Below are 21,686 nucleotides of genomic sequence, written 5' to 3' on the forward strand. Positions count from 1 at the left end.
TGTGAATTCCAGTGGTGATTCTCGTTATACTGGAAATGAAGGAAAATACAATGAAACGTGCTCTTCTGGACAGCTGGTATCCAAACTGGGTGTACACCATGAAAACATTTTTAACTCAAACAGAAACAAAGAATTTTTCTAGGTGGCTCTTCGTTGTCAACGCAATCCTGAATTGAAATTTGGGACAAGTTGTAAAGGCTTGCATGTGCACCATCGTGATAGAGCTTTTATTAGATGAGGTGTGACGTGGGAACAAATGTCCCCATATGTTGATTGTTACATTTCTGCATCTTTTTTAGATTTTCCTATCCCTATGTCGCCATTGCTCTTGTATTTATGCACACTTCTGCATCTTATTTAGATTTGCATATTCCTATGTCACTATTGCTCCTCAATTTATGCACATTTTTCACCTTATTTAGATTTTTCTATTCCTATGCCGCCATTGCTCCTTAATTTATGTGTTATGGCGTTTCCTTGGCAACATTCTTATATTAACTTGAGATATAGGCGCAAAATATTGCTGAGCATTTACATGATCATGTCTCCTACATTTTAGGAACATCTACTCTATCCCATAACAAATTTACATGAAATTGTGTTAATGCATAAATTATCCTGAAACTGATGAAATAGCCTCCGCAAGACATTAAACCACCTTCACCATACTAATTACTAGATGATTAGTAACATTTATACATGGCCAACGGCTCCAACTTTTGGGGAAAATAGGCTTTGAGCATTTATATATGCCACCCAAAATGCTCACAGAAAATGTCAAATTCAGAGTCCCAGAGTCCCAATTTTGGAAAAATGGGTTTTGGAAAAATGGAATGTAAGCATTGATGTATGCCAAGCGTAATGCTGTCACAAAATATCAAATTCACACTAATCCAATAATTCATATAAGGACAAAATAAAAGGGCTGCTTCAAACCTACAGGCCTAGAATCAATAAAGGAAGCAGAATTTCACATGTAAAAACTATGATTACCTTGTTAAAGAATAAGTAGTTCTATTTCACATATATCCCGTATTACCTTGGAAGGCAAAAGCAATCCAAAATGAAATTTCACATGTAAAAATTATGACTACCCTGCTCCAGAATTAATGGTTTTATTCTACATCGATGCAATATTATCTTCAAAAGAAAAATATGACAGGAGTACATTGGATTACAAAATTGTGAATACAAATCCTACACAACTCAATTCACTACACAGAAAAACCAATACAATCCGCAACAAAATTTCAAGAAAAATTATGAACTATCTATTCTATAAAGGAATATCAATGACGACATTATTCATGAGAATCAAAATTAATATTACCGATAATATCTAACTGAGGCCCAAGTGCCTGTTCTTCTGCAGGGTTAATCTCCACTGAATTCTGAGGCTTTTCGATCGATGGGTGTTTGATCGATATTAATAATTTCAACACTGCCTCTGCAAATGGGGCATATGTAGCGCTGGGAGAGCCAAACATCTGCGCAGGGAACATGGAAACAATGGCTACATTTTGGTAACACAAGGCATTTATCACCATCGTTGAATTGATCAAGGCAAACCACGCATTCAAGATCGATGTTGATGCAAATATTTTTGACATCATTCTTCTTATCATTGCTGCTCTGTTCGGCGTTGGTGGTGCAAAAGGAAATAGGCAATTTCTGGGAATCAGACTAAAAAAGGCCAGATCTTAGGGTTAACGCCGAGGGCGAAAATTCATGAACCGTTTCAGTTTCATGAATCTTGAATCAACGATCAAGCTTTGTTTGATCGTCTAACCCCACAAATCCACAGTGAATAATAGGAACCCCACAAATCCACAGTGAATAATAGGACACGGCGACAGCTGGGGTAATTCATTTCAAAGGGAAATGCTAGAGTGTAAAAATCAGACATTTCAAAGGGAAACGCTACAGCGTAAAAATCAGACTCAAAAAGACCAGATCTTAGGGTGAACGGCGAGGGCGAAAATTCATGAACAGTTTCAGTTTCATGAACCGTTTTAATTTTGGATCAACGATCAAGCTTTGTTTGATCGTCTAACACCACAAATCCACGGTGAATAATAGGACACGACGACGGCTGGGGTAATTCATTTCAAAGGGAAACGCTACGGCGTAATTATTAATAGAATGTATTATTGATATTTTTGTACTTTATGATCCATCGGTCAGTTCACAGTGGTGTCTACAATTGTGTAGTTCCCATTGTGTAGAGAGTCTGAGGACTATGCGATGTGAATGTTCTGCCTAGAAACAATTTCGATATATTTCTGTAAATGGCTTTAGTCAAATGAATCCCATCCTAGTTGAAATGTTGTACAGGATTTGTACACACAGATGCTCCTACAGCGTCGCATGTTACGCTCAAATTGTAATTATATCAACTACCCATTCCACAACAAGCCTGTAACACATTATTCTACGGCCCAAAATTCTATGGAGTTCAAAATTTTGAGGGTTGCCCCGTGAAATTCTGCAAAAACAAATTTAACTTGTGGATATTGTGCTTTAAGTTTTTTCACTCGGGCTTATAGAACATCATTCCCAGTTTTGGATAAATTGTTAAACCTCGGAATGCACCCTATGTTGTCCATTGGTTCTCCAGATGGAGTGTATAGTGTTAAATACGATGGTGAGTAGCCAATGGGCAAGTTCTTTTGTACTAAAATCTTCTTTGCTCTTCCCACAGTAATAAATTTCTACAGTGCATTTTCAATCTTGGCCACAACTAAAGGGGAAAAGCTAGACACTTCTTGCATTGACCTACTCTGAAAGAATGGATACTTGTAGTTGTTTCCTTCGATTTCCCCATAAAAAATAATGCATTCACAAAATGCTGGTTACAGTCTCTTTTGAAGTTCATTCGAAACTTTGGTTTGTACGATTAAAACCACTAAATCTAATGGTCGAGTGAAAAGGGATTTAGAATCGGCCCTATATTCCTCGCTTGAAGAAATCAGGGTCCAAGGTTGTGACTTAAGTGGTATTACTCATATGTTTCTTCCATTTTTGTTGATACCCCTGCATTCTTTCTATGTGCCTACATTCCATAGGGTGTTGAAGAAAGAATACTTTTGTATTAATTGCAGCAACTCATCGAGTCACTTGCTCATGTGAATTCCTCTTTTTTCAAATTTTGGATTTTACAATGAAATTGCAATCGATTTTCTTTGAGATATTTTTCAGGACAGTTCTATTCAAAACTTGAACATGGCCAATATATTGAAATAACACCATGCCTCAGAACTTGTGCCTCCATTTATAAGCTATATTAACTAACCCATTTCTTTTGGTAATCCAACTAACAAAAAAACCATTCCATTTCTTGCCTTTAAAACAGATGGAGCTTGCAATAAGGGTGGGAAAATGATAGTTAATGAGTTGGAGTAATGGTTAGATAGCAACAAAGGTGGGAACAAACTCTATTTTTTATATTAAGTTTTGGTTCTTTGGAACAAAGATTGTGTTTTATTATGTATGCATCACAGTGTCCAATTTTTTTCCCCGATGTAATGATAGTAGCTATTGTTAAGAAACATCTTGACGCTTTGAATATCATAAGAGATGAATCTTGGTATTTCATACAGTGAGAAGAGGCGTTTGGTAGAAGTTAGAACGGACTGAGAATTCAGCTTTCTTTTTCATTGAAGGTTTGACATTTCAGAATCATCCCAGGCATACATTAACAATTTCGCCATGGATTTGTGATCCAACTATGCCAGCTAATTCCACTGAGTGTCAACTTCAATTTCCATATCCAATTTCTAGTAGTTTTAACAGTCTGGTTTGAAGGTGGCGAGGGCATCCCTCCCAATCGATGTTTGGGCCCTTAGCCAAATAAAATATTACCTCTCCTCAGATAGAGGTAGCATTCCACATAGCTGTTCATGGCAACATTCTTAGATTAACTTGAGATATAGGCACAAAATATTGCTGAGTATTTACATGATCATGTCTCCTGCAGTTTAGGAACATCTACTTTATCCCATAACAAATTTACATGAAATTGTGTTAATGGATAAATTATCCTGAAACTGATGAAATAGCCTCCGCAAGACATTAAACCACCTTCACCATACTAAGTATTAGATGATTAGTAACATTTCTACATGGCCAACAGCTCCAACTTTGGGGAAAATAGGCTTTCAGCATTTATATATGCCACCCAAAACGCTCACAGAAAATGTCAAATTCAGAGTCCCAGAGTCCCAATTTTGGAAAAATGGATTTTGGAAAAATGGAATGTAAGCATTGATGTATGCCAAGCGTAATGCTGGCACAAAATATCAAATTCACAAATGTCAGACGCTAATCCAATAATTCATATATGGACAAAATAAAAATAAAAGGGCTGCTTCAAACCTACAGGCCTAGAATTAATAAAGGAAGAAGAATTTCACATGTAAAAACTATGATTACCTTGTTAAAGAATAAGTAGTTCTATTTCACATATATCCCATATTACCTTGGAAGGCAAAAGCAATCCAAAATGAAATTTCACATCTAAAAATTATGACTACCCTGCTCAAGAATAAATCGATGCAATATTATCTTCAAAAGAAAAATATGACGGGAGTACATTGGATTACAAAATTGTGAATACAAATCTTACACAACTCAATTCACTACACAGAAAAACCAATACAATCCGCAACAAAATTTCAAGAAAAATTATGAACTATCTATTCTATAAAGGAATCTCAATGACGACATTATCCGCGTGAGACATTATGAACTATCTATTCTATAAAGGAATCTCAATGACGACATTATCCGCGTGAGAATCAGAATTAATATTACGCATAATATCTAACTGAGGCCCAAGTGCCTGTTCTTCTGCAGGGTTAATCTCCACTGAATTCTGAGGCTTTTCGGTCGATGGGTGTTGATAAACATTAATAATTTCAACACTGCCTCTGCAAATGGGGCATATGGAGCGCTGGAAGAGCCAAACATCTGCACAGGGAACATGGAAACAATGGCTACATTTTGGTAACACAAGGCATTTATCACCATCCTTGAATTGATCAAGACAAACCAAGACTACGATGCAGTGGAGAAGACATAGCAATCGCCATGGATTTGCCATCGGAAGCTGCCCGCGAAAAGTACACACCAGAAGACAAGACGCACACGGCGATACCCCTTTCGTTTGTCCATCTCATGGATTTCTCAATTTTCATTTTCTGATGTGGAAAATTTGTTGTGGGTATTATAATTAGGGGCTGGCCAACGAGACATTAACCTCAGTAAGCGATTCATGCTTGCACTTGGATACCAGCAATCATGTTTGAGCTGGGTGAGTAGCGGCCATTTGTTGAGATCAGGCAGGTACATGATTGTGTTTGAAACGACAGGAGAGCACTGATTAAGCCATGACAATTTGTGGGTGTTTGGGCTTGCTACGGCTCATGCTACTCATTCTCCAACTCATATGCCTCAGTTCGTCCGAGACCATTTCTCCAGGAAACAATGTACAGTGTGTTCAGACTACTTACAAGGAATTGAAGGACCCCCAAGGGAACCTTCGCACCTGGAACTTCCGGAACACTAACAATGGGTTTATTTGCAATTTTCTGGGAATTACTTGTTGGCATGACGATGATAACTAAGTGAAGTCAATTTCGCTTCAAGATTTGGGGCTTCAAGGTGAGTTTCCATCTGGAGTACAGAACTGCAAGAGTATGATGAGCTTGGATCTCTCTCAAAACAGTCTTACGGGTACCATTCCCAAGGAGCTCTGCCAATGGCTTCCTTTTCTGGTAACCATTGATCTCTCCCAGAACAAGTTTATGGAACCTATTCCTGCTGAGGTTCATAATTGCACATACCTTAATATCCTCCGCCTGAATGGAAATCAACTTACAGGGGAAATTACCTGGCAATTGACACGGATCGACCGTCTCAAGGACTTCAATGTAGCAAACAACAAGCTTACTGGAAATATACCTTCATTCACTCACAACTTTTCTGCCTCTAATTTTCAGGGTAACCCTGGGTTATGTGGGCCTCCCCTTTCAAAGACGTGCACAACACCGAACAATCCCATGTTTGTTGCGGCTTTTCTTCTATTTGGCGTAGTGTTAATTGTCTGGATTTTACTTGGTCCTCATTGGATGATTTCTGAAGAAAAAAGCAGAAGATCTGTCAAAATCCCACCGCCAAGTACCAATGAGCCGAATGATTATCAGAAATATGTCCGAGCTTGGAGATCTGTTAAAGTTTGCTCGTTCGAGATGCCCATCAGGAAGATGAGATTGGCTGACCTTGTGGCGGTCACTGGCAACTTCAGCGAAGACAATATCGTTTTGCAGGGAAGGAAAGGTATAATCTACAAAGGAAAACTGCCAGATCAATCTTTGCTGGCAGTAAAAAGACTCCGGCCATGTTCAACACAGACTGAAAAAGATTTCAAGTGCGAGATGAACGCATTGGCCCACATGGGTGTTGATCAACATTAATAATTTCAACACTGCCTCTGCAAATGGGGCATATGGAGCGCTGGGAGAGCCAAACATCTACACAGGGAACATGGAAACAATGGCTACATTTTGGTAACACAAGGCATTTATCAGCATCCTTGAATTGATCAAGACAAACCATGCATTCAAGATCGATGTTGATGCAAATATTTTCGACATCATTCTTCTTATCATTGCTGCTCTGTTCGGCTTTGGTGGTGCAAAAGGAAATAGGCAATTTCTGGAAATCAGACTCAGAAAGACCAGATCTTAGGGTGAACGGCGAGGTAACACAAGGCATTTATCACCATCCTTGAATTGATCAAGACAAACCATGCATTCAAGATCGATGTTGATGCAAATATTTTTGACATCATTCTTCTTATCATTGCTGCTCTGTTCGGTGTTGGTGGTGCAAAAGGAAATAGGGAATTTCTGGAAATCAGACTCAGAAAGACCAGATCTTAGGGTGAACGGCGAGGGCGAAAATTCATGAACCGTTTCAGTTTTGTTGTGGGTATTATAATTAGGGGCTGGCCAATGAGACATTAACCTCAGTAAGCGATTCATGCTTGCACTTGGATACCAGCAATCCTATTTGAGCTGGGTGAGCAGCGACCATTTGTTGAGATTAGGCAGGTACAGGATTGTGTTTGAAACGACAGGAGAGCACTGATTAAGCCATGACAATTTTTGGGTGTTTGGGATTGCTACGACTCATGCTACTCATTCTCCAACTCATATGCCTCAGTTCATCCGAGACCATTTCTCCAGGAAACGATGTACAGTGTCTTCAGACTACTTACAAGGAATTGAAGGACCCTCAAGGGAACCTCCGCACCTGGAACTTCCGGAACACTAACAATGGGTTTATTTGCAATTTTCTGGGGATTACTTGTTGGCATGATGATGATAACAAAGTGAAGTCAATTTCGCTTCAAGAGTTGGGGCTTCAAGGTGAGTTTCCATCTGGAGTACATTACTGCAAGAGTATGATGAGCTTGGATCTCTCTCAAAATAGTCTTACGGGTACCATTCCCAAGGAGCTCTGCCAAAGGCTTCCTTTTCTGGAAACCATTGATCTCTCCCAGAACAAGTTTATGGAACCTATTCCTGCTGAGGTTCATAATTGCACATACCTCAATATCCTCCGCCTGAATGGAAATCAACTTACAGGGGAAATTCCCTGGCAATTGACACAGATCGATCGTCTCAAGGACTTCAATGTAGCAAACAATAAGCTTACTGGAAATATACCTTCATTCACTCACAACTTTTCTGCCTCTAATTTTCAGGGTAACCCTGGGCTATGTGGGCCTCTCCTTTCAAAGACGTGCACAGCACCGAACAATCCCATGGTTGTTGCGGCTTTTCTTCTATTTGGCGTAGTGTTAATTGTCTCGATTTTACTTGGTCTTCATTGGATGATTTCTGAAGCAAAAAGCAGAAGATCTGTCAAAATCCCACTGCCAAGTACCAATGAGCCCAACGATTGGCAGAAATATGTCCGAGCTTGGAGATCTGTTAAAGTTTTCTCGTTCGAGATGCCCATCAGGAAGATGAGATTGGCTGATCTTGTGGCGGTCACTGGCAACTTCAGCGAAGACAATATCGTTTTGCAGGGAAGGAAAGGTATAATCTACAAAGGCAAACTGCCAGATCAGTCTTTGCTGGCAGTAAAAAGACTCCGGCCATGTTCAGCACAGACTGAAAAAGATTTCAAGTGCGAGATGAACGCATTGGCCCACATGGGTGTTGATCAACATTAATAATTTCAACACTGCCTCTGCAAATGGGGCATATGGAGCGCTGGGAGAGCCAAACATCTGCACAGGGAACATGGAAACAATGGCTACATTTTTGTAACACAAGGCATTTATCACCATCCTTGAATTGATCAAGACAAACCATGCATTCAAGATCGATGTTGATGCAAATATTTTCGACATCATTCTTCTTATCATTGCTGCTCTGTTCGGCGTTGGTGGTGCAAAAGGAAATAGGAAATTTCTGGAAATTAGATTCAGAAAGACCAGATCTTAGGATGAAAACCATGGATCGAGGTAACACAAGGCATTTATCACATCCGGCGAGGTGAATTGATCAAGACAAACCATGCATTCAAGATCGATGTTGATGCAAATATTTTCGACATCATTCTTCTTATCATTGCTGCTCTGTTCGGCGTTGGTTGTGCAAAAGGAAATAGGCAATTTCTGGAAATCAGACTCAGAAAGACCAGATCTTAGGGTGAACGGCGAGGGCGAAAATTCATGAACCGTTTCAGTTTCATGAACCGTTTTAATTTTTGATCAACGATCAAGTTTTGTTTGATCGTCTAACACCACAAATCTACAGTGAATAATAGGACACGGCGACGGCTAGGGTAATTCATTTCAAATGGAGACACCTTACGGCGTAAATATGTATGTTAGCATATATATGTAAGATGGAATCTGAAGACATACAACTATCAAAGCTTCATGAAGCTGGCTAGCTCGTATTTAATGCTTTGCCATAGCAGGCATGATGAGGAAACATGCTTTACGATGAGTATTTAATTTCTGGTAAGGTGAGCAATGAGACGATTGGCACGGTCAGGAACGTCATAATAGTTTTGGTGCACTCAAACTTAATATTATATACGATTACATAGAACAATGCTTTCTACCCATTAACGAGCGTTTAATATAACATTCACCACACATTATGAAATTTTGTTAATATACACATTTATATTGGGTTAACTATAAATTAATTTATACACTGAAATATGTTAGTTATGGTTGATTACTCTTGTTAATTATGGTTGATTACTCTTGTGATGGTCAACTATAGTCATCATGGGCATTATAGTCAACAATAGTCAGCATAACTACTATGGTGAAACATATTAACCATGGGCATCATGGTGCATATATAGGTGACCTATAGTAAACTATAGTGAACTACATTAAGCATAGTGGATGGTCATGGTTGACCATGGAAACCTATAGTGGGTGATTAAGGTTAGCCATAGCCAAACCATGGTTAACCATCAAAAATCACCGTTGCAATGGTAACAATAGTCAAATCATGGTCAAATACACACAAACAATAGTCAAAATATGGTATACCTTAGTCAAATTGATTCAAACCATGGCCAACTATAATTAATCATATTAAATAGTTGTGAAACATAATTATACCATGGTCAAATGTTAATCAATCATAGTGAAATCATGTTTAACTGTAGTGTATTATGATAAAACCATATTCAAACCATGGTGAACCATATGTTAACCATAGTTAACCATATCTAATTGTAGTGAACCATGGTCGATGAAAATTAAACATTCCAACCTTAGTCAAGTAAGGTCATACTTGGTTAATCTCTATCAAGATTTAAAAATGTTAATAATATCAATATTAATAATAAGAAATGTGACTAATAATAATAACAATATTAATATTGTGGCATTGAAATGGTACACAAATGGTGTTGGAATGGTACATAAATATGTGCAATGTCACAATGTTACATTACATTGCAATTTATCAAACTTTGCAACCCAACATTGTAAAATTAATCAATCACATTTACTAATGTGGTTGACTATGCCTCTATGTTTGACCGTCAACACTCTTCAACATTGGTCAAACACGATCACATATTATTATTTTTTACCAATATTAATAGCTAAATGTAGTCAAACACACTCAACCACATTATTCAAACATAGTTAAAAAAAGTCAACATTCATGGTCAACGTTTAAATAATTGTGCGTGCTCAAACTTGGTTAGCCATATATAAACCATATTAACCATACTCAACCTTGTGAACTCATAGTCGTCTCTAGTCAACATAACTCAACTATATTTAGATATAGTCAATAACGGTTGAGTAAAGTCAACACAACTCAACTATATTTAGATATAGTCAACAACGATTAAGTAAAGTCAAACATTATCAACCTTATTGAACTAATGTCATCCTTGGTTAGTCACAATCAAGATTTAAAAATATTTAAGAATATCAATATTAATATCAGTAAACTTGCCTAATAATAATAATAATATTGTAACATTCGAATAGTACATAAATCTATCAAACATCGCAATGTAATAGTTAACAATATTAATATTGATAAAATTGAATAATAATAATAGTAATGGTATTTTCACACCACAGTGGTGCATAAATTTACACAAAATTAAAATGTGACAAACATTGTTGCAATATTACATAACATTGCATTGTGGCATTACAAAATTAGTCAATGGTATTTACTAATGTGGTTGACTATCTTTGACGATGTTTGACTATGTTTCACAATCAACACTCTTCAACTTATGTCAAACATAATCCCCTATTATTATTTATTAATATTAATAACAAACATAGTTAAACATAGTCAAACAAACTCAACCTTTCTTTCCAATGTTTAAATGATTACTATGGATGAAACTCTGGAAATAAATTTTTCAAATGTTTAAATAATTAACAATCATTAAACATGATCAACACGTTTACATTTAACAATGGTCAATCTTGTTTAGTGATATTTGTTCTTAGTCAACATAGCTCAACCATATTCAATTATAGTCAACCATGATTAAGCAAAGTCAAACATTGTCAACTATAGTCAACTAAGATCATGCTTTGTGAGACACAACCAAGATTTTAAAATGTTTAATAATAATAATGTTTCTAAATTTAGGCTTTTGTGTACCATATTGAATGTTAAGAAAATATTTTCGATAGTAATCACATAGTAAAGAGATTTGTCAACGTGTTTCGAACCATTGAGTGTGGTTCATTGCCAAGACAAGATGAAGAGACAAATCATGGCACAAGTTTAAATATAGAGCAATGTAGAGTTCCTTAGTCAAGCTAACGGTTATAAGAAAGAGCTAGTTTTTGAAAAATAATATTTTAATAAGTAACATTAATTATTAAGACCAAATTATATTAAATAAAATATAATAATAAGTTAGGGTTCAATATACATAGTTCAATAATTAGATTAAAAAGAATTAAAAATTCAAAGTTGGACAAGAAAGAAGAAGAAAATTCCTAACAATCATTAATCGAGTCAAGATCCTGGAAACAATAAAATCAAAACTCAAGATAATCAACACTAGAAAAACCTAAAAATGCAAGGTCAAACATAAAGTAAGGAGCCAAGGCCCTACAAATAAATAGAGGAGCCAAGAAAAAATTAATTACAGAAATCCAAGTCAAACAAAATAAGGAACAAGGCCCTTTAATTAAAGGAGCCAAGAATAATGAAAAAAAAACTTGAAAACCTTATATATATATATATATATATATATATATATATATATATATATATATATATATATATATATATATATATATATATATATATCTTACTCATTCTTCTATTTTTTATTTCTTTCCCCTTCAGAAAAACCATTGAAAAACGAGTAAAAGACAAAAAATAAAATAGGATAAATTATAACATAAATATCAAAATAAGACAAAAAAAGTAAATTAAAAGAAATATAAATCAAATAAAATTAAACTAGGAAGATAGGAAAGGGACCCAACTTCTGCTGATTTTCCAACGATCGTCTCTATTCAGATTATTGGACATTGTTTCGATTTCTAGGGCTTTTCTAAATTTTTGATGATGGAAATGACTAATCCTATCAATGACCTGAGAATCCTGAATGCATATGTTATGCTTAGTTTTTTATGTATGTTCATCCAAAGAAGAGGAGTGGGTCCTACCATGCTTGATGTCAATGGCATACTCATGAATCCTTTGATTAATTGACTAACCAGTTTCACCTATGTTGGGAGTCCCGCAAGAGGAAGGGATAACATAAACACCTATTGTAGTGGCTACAACCACCCTTAAATTTTTTTCCTTAGATTGGCTTTGGAACCTCCCTACCAACGATATGTAGCATCATGGCTTGCACCATCAAGTACATAGGCTTCAGCTGAGTTTTAGTGGCTTACCAACCTGTGCATGTCATCTTGTTTGTCTCCCACCCATAGGCTGTCATTCTAGACTTTGTCACTTTTCTCGTTGAGATGCTCCCCCTAAAAATTGTGTAATTCTGGAGGGGAACCAGCCTTCCCTCTAGAAATTGAGCAATCCTACTGGGTTGCCAACTGGGCTCTAGAATTACACAATCTAGCCAGGACATCCTCCCTTAGGAAATTGCGCAATCTAGCCAAACACTAGGCATCAGCCCAGAAATTACCCAATTCTAGGAGTTAGTGATCTATTGGCCCTAGAAATTGCACAATGCTTGAGGGACAATAAACCTTTCTCAGTTCAGAAACTATGAAAATTTCATCCCTAGGCTGGCATACTATTGCATGTGGTGTTAGGTTGACTAGTTCCCTTTGGAACTGAGGAACCATGATTTGCATGTAGGGGTTGCTTTCACCAAAAAAGAAAAAATCAAAGCATCCCTAGGTTTTAGGGATATATTTTTAGTAACTAGAGGTTAGATGCAAATATCATTTTAGAAACCTCCTGCAAAGTGTCGTTTTTTCCTAGATTTGTGGCATGCACGTCACAACATCGAACCTCTCAAAACTCATTTGTCGGATGCCACAAAGCTCATTCCTCGCATCAATCTTGGAGCTCTAACATCCCACATCGCATCTAGGAGTCTTTGGCACATTCAACTTCACTTTTTCAGGGTAAGTCTAGTTTTTATGTCTTGACGTGCATTTCTATCGCTTCTTGTATTTTTCTTTGTGTAAGTGTCGCCTTATTAATTTCAATGAATTCTTGTTGTCGTTTTGATACATGTTAGCTTATAGAAGCACAGTTTTAGTTCTCCTTGGCATCTCACTGTTGTTGCACGCATGACACTATTTCTACACTAACAGTCATCATCATGGTGACTCACTTCACACACATGTTTGCTTTCTCATTCTATAAATCTTGCCCTCACTATTTGCATGCATGATCGTTCACTCCTTCTTGTGCTCATCTTCACCATGCATTCAGACTTCTCATGTTTTCCATTGCCCATCGACGAGTTTCGGCTGCCTTGGCCTAGTCCCTGCCTTTCCCAGCTAGCAAATGTGCATTTCTGTAAGTGAAGGATCTTCCCTCCATCCAGAAATTGTGCAAGTCTGGCCAAACACTAGCCAATAGGCTCAAATTGTGCAATTCTAGGAAGCAGTGCCTTACTGGCCCCAAAAATTGCGCAATGTCATTTGTTGGTTTGTACCTGCAAACTAAAATTGTGCATTATGCAGTTTTAGTGCTCAGCAGACTAGGCTGGACAGTGCATTATGCAGTTCTAGTAGTCAGTCATCCTCTTGATGGCCCGAGTTATTCCTTGTGCAGTTTTGGCAGTCAATCACCCTGCCTCCTAGTCAAAATTGTGCAATATTCATAGATAGTCACATAGGTATATTGCATGTCAGTCCTCCATTTAATTTTGGTTTGAACTGATAGATTTCTTGCCATGAGTGTTGCTATGTCTCCAATTATCACAAGTGTTCATTTGCCTCTCAGCAATACAGGTACAATGGCTTCGGGGGAGCAGGGTCAAAGGACACTATTGAGAGCGCAACTGGAGATGTAGTTGAGCGAGTGTTTATGAAATTGCCTATCTATGAAGACACCAAGTTGTTCATAGACATAGATATCAAGATGAAATGATATCAGCATCTCAAAGAACAACACGATCAACAACAACATAGTGTAGTCGACCTGCACATGACCAAGGCAGGAGGAAGGTGTTGACAACACAGAGGCATAACAAAGTTTCAAGTTCAAAGCAGATCCACTTGTGATGAAAGAAACTTTGGAGATTGAGGCTAAGAGGTGGTAGTGTGACAAGACTATCGTACAAAGGAAAAGAGATAAATGGAGGATCGAGGAAACAGAGAAGGAGTTGCGGGATTCAAAGCAAAAACTCAGGGTAAAACAAGAGTTTTGTAGCGTAGAGAAGGAAGCGCAGAGGGAAAAAGTACAACACGAGGACAACATGCACACACTGATGAAACTGCACCCATATAGGTTATACACCCATCCCGATTGCTACCAGAGAGTAAATAGGGCTAAAAGTTCTCTCAATCGCATGCATAAGTGTTTAGGAGCATGGATGTCATTGTGCACATGCATACGATCCCATCCATTGCCATACTCGCTGAGGAGAAGACAAAGAACCAAGTCTGACTGGAGCTGGATATGTACTTTGACGAGTTGATACTTATAGCCACCAAAACACACTTGGAGACCAACACAGACACTATGCATCAGTATGTTGTTGGTCCAACTGCACTCAAGACTATGATACACATGTTAATAGACGAGTTGGATAGAGGAACCAAATCAATGTGTTCAGATGAAACAGAGGAAAGAGTTTGCTTCGAGAAGGATGTCAACATGAAGTACATGGAGACCATCACAGACTACCAAGTTTGACATTGCTTCGTCACTATCAATCATCACGAGGATGTCGAAGAGTTGGTCTTCCCACAGTTGTCTTGCATGGCTTACTCAAGCCTGTTTTGTCTCACATGAGTACATGTGAAGATTGTAATGTAACACCTTATAAAAGTGAAACACCAAGTGTCGACAGTCAAATGTAAGAGTCATGTAGTAGTTGAAAAGTCATTAGCGTAGGTGAGGAGTCACAAAGGGGAATGTCAAGGATCACCCCACCCTTTTCTATTTATAGAACCTCATAACTCATTGTACAGGCTTTTGGGAGCCAAGATTCCTATAGGTGTATCTTAGAGAAAGCTTGGAGTGTATTGTAACGAGCCTTGGCTTCTCCACACTACAGAGCTATTATATCTCTTTGGAGGAGTTGGTGGTAGTGATTGTAATGTTCCGTTGTTAGGACTAGTAGTTGGACATGGTTGCATTGTATGATTGGATCTTTGACTCTTAATATAACAGAGCCAACACATTTCATGCATATGTTGTTATTGTATTTCAGCTATCTTCTTTACTCTAATAATATATGTAGTTGTTTTCTTACGCAACTATGTATGAATCTTACTTAGATGTGATGTCAGTTTTACCATCACTTTGGATCACTGGTTTCTTTGCCTTGGAGATTTTGATATATCTTTTCTTATGTGATCCCTTTCAAGCTATGTTTTTCCGTAGGTTTCTAAGGAGCACACTCATTCCCCTTTATGTGTTCTATATCCCTTCATGCACTTTCATTGGCTTGTTGTAGTGGCCTCACCCTTGCTACCAACAAGGACATCCTACTTACCTCAGTGGGCAATAGCATTCAAGGTGATACCATACAACCCATTATTGGGACTCCTACACCAAATGGTTTGAGGTCTAGTTGGGAATTCTTACCATCGAAATCCCCTTACATGTTGGCTGGTCCAACATCATCAAATCTTTGGCACTAGAAGGGTGGCCAAATGAAAAGTTGAGTCCTCACAATCTGTTTTGAATTTCTGCATATTCATCATGAACGACTACAAAGTTTCTCTTCCAGAGTGTATGTCTTATGGAAACAAATTTGAAATCTTAGAAGAGCTCTGGTATAACTTGTAACATAAAATGTATGATGGTGGAGGCCACATAGCCTTGGTTAATAATGCGGTTAGCATTGTAGGCTCATGCGAAAGACATGAAACCTTTGAAGAATACATGACCTATGCGTTGTTTGCCTACATGATTCGAGGGCACCCAATGCATTGGTGTGCCATGTTGCCCAAAAAAGTCTATTCATTCTCTTTCTCATCTGGTTGTAGAGATAGAACATGCTTTTAATCATTTTCACTATAAAACTCTCAACCATGAAATTATGAAATTACGAAAAGCACCCAATGAATCAGTTGAATAATTTCACACATGCTCTTGTAATCTTGCATATCAGTTTCCCAAAGAAGAAATTTATTGGGAATTTGTTGATGGAATTTTTGAGTATCTTCCTTACATATCTGAAAATCCACAATTATAAAATTACTCGAATCCATCTTAGCATACTTCGGTGATCGAGTTGTGCAATCACAGGCAGGCACAGTTGCAGTCACAAGTGACTCCCCGCCTTCACCTCATCGAACATCTCCACCACCGCAGAGTGATGTGAGAGAACATGTAGACATGTCTGTTGAACTATCATATCCTTCCACCCCACATGCCCTCGATATTTGTTTATATTTTGCTGGCAAGCTTGCTTGTTTTCATGTGGATTCATTCCCTCAACCTCCATCCCCACATTCCATTGATCCTACGGCTTTTATATCTTTTGTTCTTTCGTTCTGGACTCCTCCTGTGTTGGGAACAAGGATCAAGTTGTCAAAAGATTTGGTGTTGTGCAACCAACCTACATTACCATTGATGATGAGTGTGTGCACGAATCCAAAGAAGAAGAAGAAGTAGTGAAGGGTGACTCCCTTCCATCCACGATCAATCTGATCTATCCAAACACCTCTTGTGATTCTGCCACTATTGATTTCCCCTCTGAAAACTCATTTTTGGATTCTTCTACTTCCGATCATTCACAGGACACATCGGATGTCAGTATGTCATTACATTGTGGAGAAGACACAACTTCCTCTGAAAATCTATCCAATCTGTCATCGATCATTTTGAAAATACAGAGGGTCAACATCCTTGCTTCTGAGCTACTCATATACACGATTCATCAAATCACGAGGATGCTGACGAACATCGTGAATTTTTTTTATCATGGTTGTTGTGATATTTGTACTTCTTCATTCGATCACAATGATGAGTCACTCACTATTAATATGTCTAGGCTACACGTCTTCAATGATCTACCTATCGAAGAAGTCGAAACCCCATAGGTTGTTGAGGCACTTCTACCCAAGATGATGGTTATGCCATGCCCTCGATGTCCCGAGGCCGGTTTCACTTTTGATTTAGAAATTGTTAAAACACGCAAGGCTCCTCATCACTCTCTCCTGCACATTAAAGATCAATCAAACACCCATATTTCGCTTCCTCCACTCGAGTCACATGATCCCATCACTCTTGCATTGTAAGAATATTACATAGCAAGCACACTTGTGTGAAATAAATATTCTACCTTTCTCACATTTTCTTACATGTCACATTTAAGAGAATGTGTATTCTTAACATCTTCATGCAGTGTAGCACAACACCATGGCAAGTCTCGAGAGTGCATGTCATGTGCTCTCACCCATTTCTTTTCTATGGACGCATTCAAACATAGAGTGTGCCTGCCTTCATCATTATATATTTCACATTTGTTGATTTGCATGATTGTGTTGTTCATGAATCATTCCTTCAACAACATGGGTCGACCAATGCGCTAGTGGCTACATCGGTGGTATCACTTCACGTGAGCATATCCATGCACTGTTAGCTTAGGTGTAGGAGTAGTGTTTTCTTCTTGTTGGTTTTCTTACATGCATGTTTTCTTTCTTGTTTGTTTGTTCACTCACTTTCTTGTATTATTACTCCCTTTGATTTGAAATTTTCTTCTACTCTTCTCTCTTTTGTTGTTTATATCTTTTTTACGTTCGTAGGTTAGTTTCACATGAGCCATGTGTGACTCTTGAAAGAAGCTGGGTAAAGTACAAGAGGACTTGTGTAGTTATCAATACTTGGTTATCTGTCATCCTACCTCTGTATGAAGAACTTGTTGACTTTAATCCATGATACAAAAATGGAAAATTCATTCTGTTTCAAATAGAAGCTTGATGAAAACACAATGCTTGCATGCTAACTAGTATCACCTACTCTAGTCGGTTTTTTGTGGGTTAACCCTGGTCAGCTCAATCAAGTAGAGTAAGGTGAGGGGGAAAACCTTAACAAGTATGTCAGAGGTGTATAAAAAATACTTCTCTAAAGGAACAACCTCTTCTACTCTCAATAAGTTAGGATCCCGCTTCTGCCTCTAAAATGAATAAGTGATATATATAGTTGCTGAAAAAATGAAAAAAATGAAAATATGAAAAATTTTGAAAAAATGAAAAATGAATAAGGCGAAAGAAGAGAAAGGCTTCTTTCATAGAGAGGTGATGCAAGTAACTCCAACGAGTAACACTAGTGATGAAACTTAAACTTTGACTATCATATTTCATTTGTACCAATATACCGCTCATCCCCAATTCAAACAAATGTGTTGACTTGGCTTGGAATGTGTGTTGACCGACCATGAGCATGGAAGTTGATACATATTTCAATCAAGCTAGTGTGGGAATCAAGATGATTAGATGTCTAGTTGGGTCTTCTTACCAAGGAGAACCCCTCACATGCTGGCAAGTCCAACACTATCAAAATTTTGGCACTAAAAGGATGACCAAATAACAAGCTAAGTCCTCACAATCTGTTTTGAATTTCTAAATCTTCATCATGACTGAGTACATTATTTCTCTTCCAGAGTGTATTCCTTATGGAAACAACTTATAAGTCTCGGAAGAGGGGTAACTTGTCACATAAAACATACGAAGGTGGACGCCATGTAGCCTTAGTTAGTCTTGTGTTCAATGTTGTAGGCTCATGCAAAAGACATGAAATATTTGAAGACTACATGACCTGTGCATTAATCGCCTACATGATCGAGGGAACCCAATGAATCACTGTTCCATGCTACCTGAAAAATATATTCATTGGTTGCAGAGATAGAACACGCCTTCAATCATTTTGACCGTAAAGCACTGAACAAAGAAATTATAAAATTACAAAAAGCATTCAATGAATCCGTTGAACATTTTCACACATGCTTTTGTAATCTTGCATACTGATTTCCCGAAGATGAAATTGATTCGGAATTTCTCAAAGGAATAATTTAGTATCTTCTTTACATATCCAAAAATACGTAATTCTTGAAGTCACTTGAATCCCTCTTAGCATACTTCGGTGATGGAGTTACATAATCATAGGTAGGCATAATTGTTGTCACAAGTGACCGTCCGCCTTCACCTCATTGAACAACCCCAGCACCATAGAGTGCTATGGGAGAACATGCACACATGTGTGTTGAACTATCACATCCTCCCACCCCACCTGCTCTTGATATCTATGCAAACTTGACTTGCAAGCCTACTAGTTGTCATGTGAATTCATTCCCTCAACCTTTGTCCCCGTGTTGCATTGATCCTGTAGATTGTATTGTTTTGTGTTCTTTCATTCCAGACTCCTCACATGAGGTGAAAAAGGATCAATTTGTTGAAATAGTTGGTGTTGTTTAGCCAACCTATGTTATCATTCATGATGAGTGTGTGTGGGAATCCAAATAAGAACAAACACTCCCTTCCATCCATGCCTCATTCGCTCTATCCTAAGATCCCTTGTGATTCTGCCACTATTGATTTCCACTATGAAAACTCATTTCTGGATGTTTCTAGTTACCATCGTTTACATCACATATCGAATGTCAGTCTTTCACTACATTGCAAAGAGGACATATCTTCCTCTGAAAATTTGTCCAATATTTCTTCGATCATTTCTTCAAACACAAAGGGTGAACATCCTTTCTTCTCATCTACCCCTCTACACGATTCATCAAATCATGATGATGGTGATGAACATCGCGAATTCTCTGATCATGGTTGTCGTGATCTCTTTACTACTTCATTCGATCACAATTTCAAGATTCACTCTCTATTAATATGTCTAGGCCACTGGTCTGCATTGATTTACATGTTGACGAAGTCGAAACCCCATAGGCTTTTGAGGCACTTCATCCCAAGCTTATGGTTATTTGAGGCCCTCGCTATCCCAAGGTTGGTTTCACTTCTGATTAGAAAATTATTGAAACATGCAAGGCTCCTCATCATTCTCTGCTCCGCATTGAAGGTCAACCAAACACCCAAATTTTTCTTCCTCCACTCAAATCCTATGATCCCATTACTCTTGCATTGGAGGAATCTTACACAACAAGAACACTTGTGTGATGTAAGTGGTCTACCTTTCTCATGTTTTCTTGCATGTCAAAGTCAAGAGAATGCGTATGTTTAAGATTTGCATGTAGTGTAGCACAACACCATGGCAAGTCCCTACAGTGCATGTCACGTGCTTTCACCCATTTCTTTTCTGTGGATGCATTTAAATTTAGAGTGTGTTTTCCTTCATTGTTATATCTATCACGTTAGTTGGTTCACTTGACTCTATTGTTCGTGAACCATGCCTTCAACAACATTGGTCAACCAATGAGCCGGTGGCTACATTGGAAGTATCACTTCATGTCAGCAGACCCATGCAATGTTATCTTAGGAGTAGGAGTAGTGTTTGTTTCTTGTTGGTTTTCTTGCATGCATGTTTGCTTTCTTGCTTGTTTGTTTTCTTACTTTCTTGTTTAATTACTCCATTTGATTCGCATTTTCTTCTACTCTTCGCTCTTTTTTTGTTTATTGCTTGTTTACGTTCATAGGTTAGTTTCACTTGAGCCATGTGTGACGCTTCAAACAAGATGGGTAAAGTACAAGAGGACCTGTGCAGTTATCGATACTTGGTTATTTCTCATCCTGTCTCTATATGAAGAACTTGTTGACTTTAATCCATGATACACTAATAGAAAATATGTTTTCTTTTGAATTGAAGCTCGATGAAAACACAACTCTTGCACACTAACTAGTATCACCTACTCTAGTCGGTTGTTTTTAGGTTAACCCTTGTTAGTTCAGTCAAGTAGAGTAAGGTAAGGGGGGAAACCTTAACAATTATGTCAGAGGTATATACAAAATAATTCTCTGAAGAAAAAACCTCTTCTTCTCTCAATATGTAGGGATCCCTCTTCTCCTTTGAAATGAATAGGTGCTATGCATAGTTCTTGAAAAAATGAAAGAAATGAAAATATGAAAAATTTAAAAAAATGAAAAATGAATAAGGCAAAAGAAGAGAAAGTATTCCTGCACAGAGAGTTGATGCAAGTAACTCTGCTCGGGTACTGTATAAGCTAGCTGGCAACAGAGTGATTCTTGTGTTTTTGCATGACTATGCGGGGGTACTGTCCAGGTCTGCTGACAACAAAGCAACACTAGAGATGAAACTTAAACTTTGGCTATCATATTGCTTGTGTACCAATGCACCCCTCATTCCCAATCAAAACAACTGTGTTGACATGGCTTTGAATGTGTGCTGACTGACCAAGAGCATTGCAGATGCTACATATTTCAATCAAGCTAGTGTGGGAATCAAGATGATCATAGAACTGAACAATACTTCGAGAGGTGTTAGACTTTCTCTTCATGAAACAAAGTCCATTCTAAGATCTAGAATTCTACCATTGTGTCCCCATGTGTTATAGCAGCTACAACC

General features: G+C 37.8%; 2 pseudogenes; both read left to right on the forward strand.

Annotated features, from left to right (window-relative positions):
* The first annotated feature begins 5,696 nt into the window (after nucleotides 1–5,696).
* On the forward strand, nucleotides 5,697–6,473 carry LOC149239425 (putative inactive receptor kinase At1g27190 pseudogene; annotated as a pseudogene).
* Nucleotides 6,474–7,156: 683 nt separating this feature from the next.
* Nucleotides 7,157–8,242, forward strand: LOC149239426 (putative inactive receptor kinase At1g27190 pseudogene; annotated as a pseudogene).
* The last annotated feature ends 13,444 nt before the right edge of the window (nucleotides 8,243–21,686 follow it).

This window comes from Pinus tabuliformis, chromosome 8, assembly GCF_031772625.1.
Source record: "Pinus tabuliformis cultivar Carrire ecotype Pingquan chromosome 8, CPIR1, whole genome shotgun sequence".
NCBI lineage: Eukaryota > Viridiplantae > Streptophyta > Pinopsida > Pinales > Pinaceae > Pinus > Pinus tabuliformis.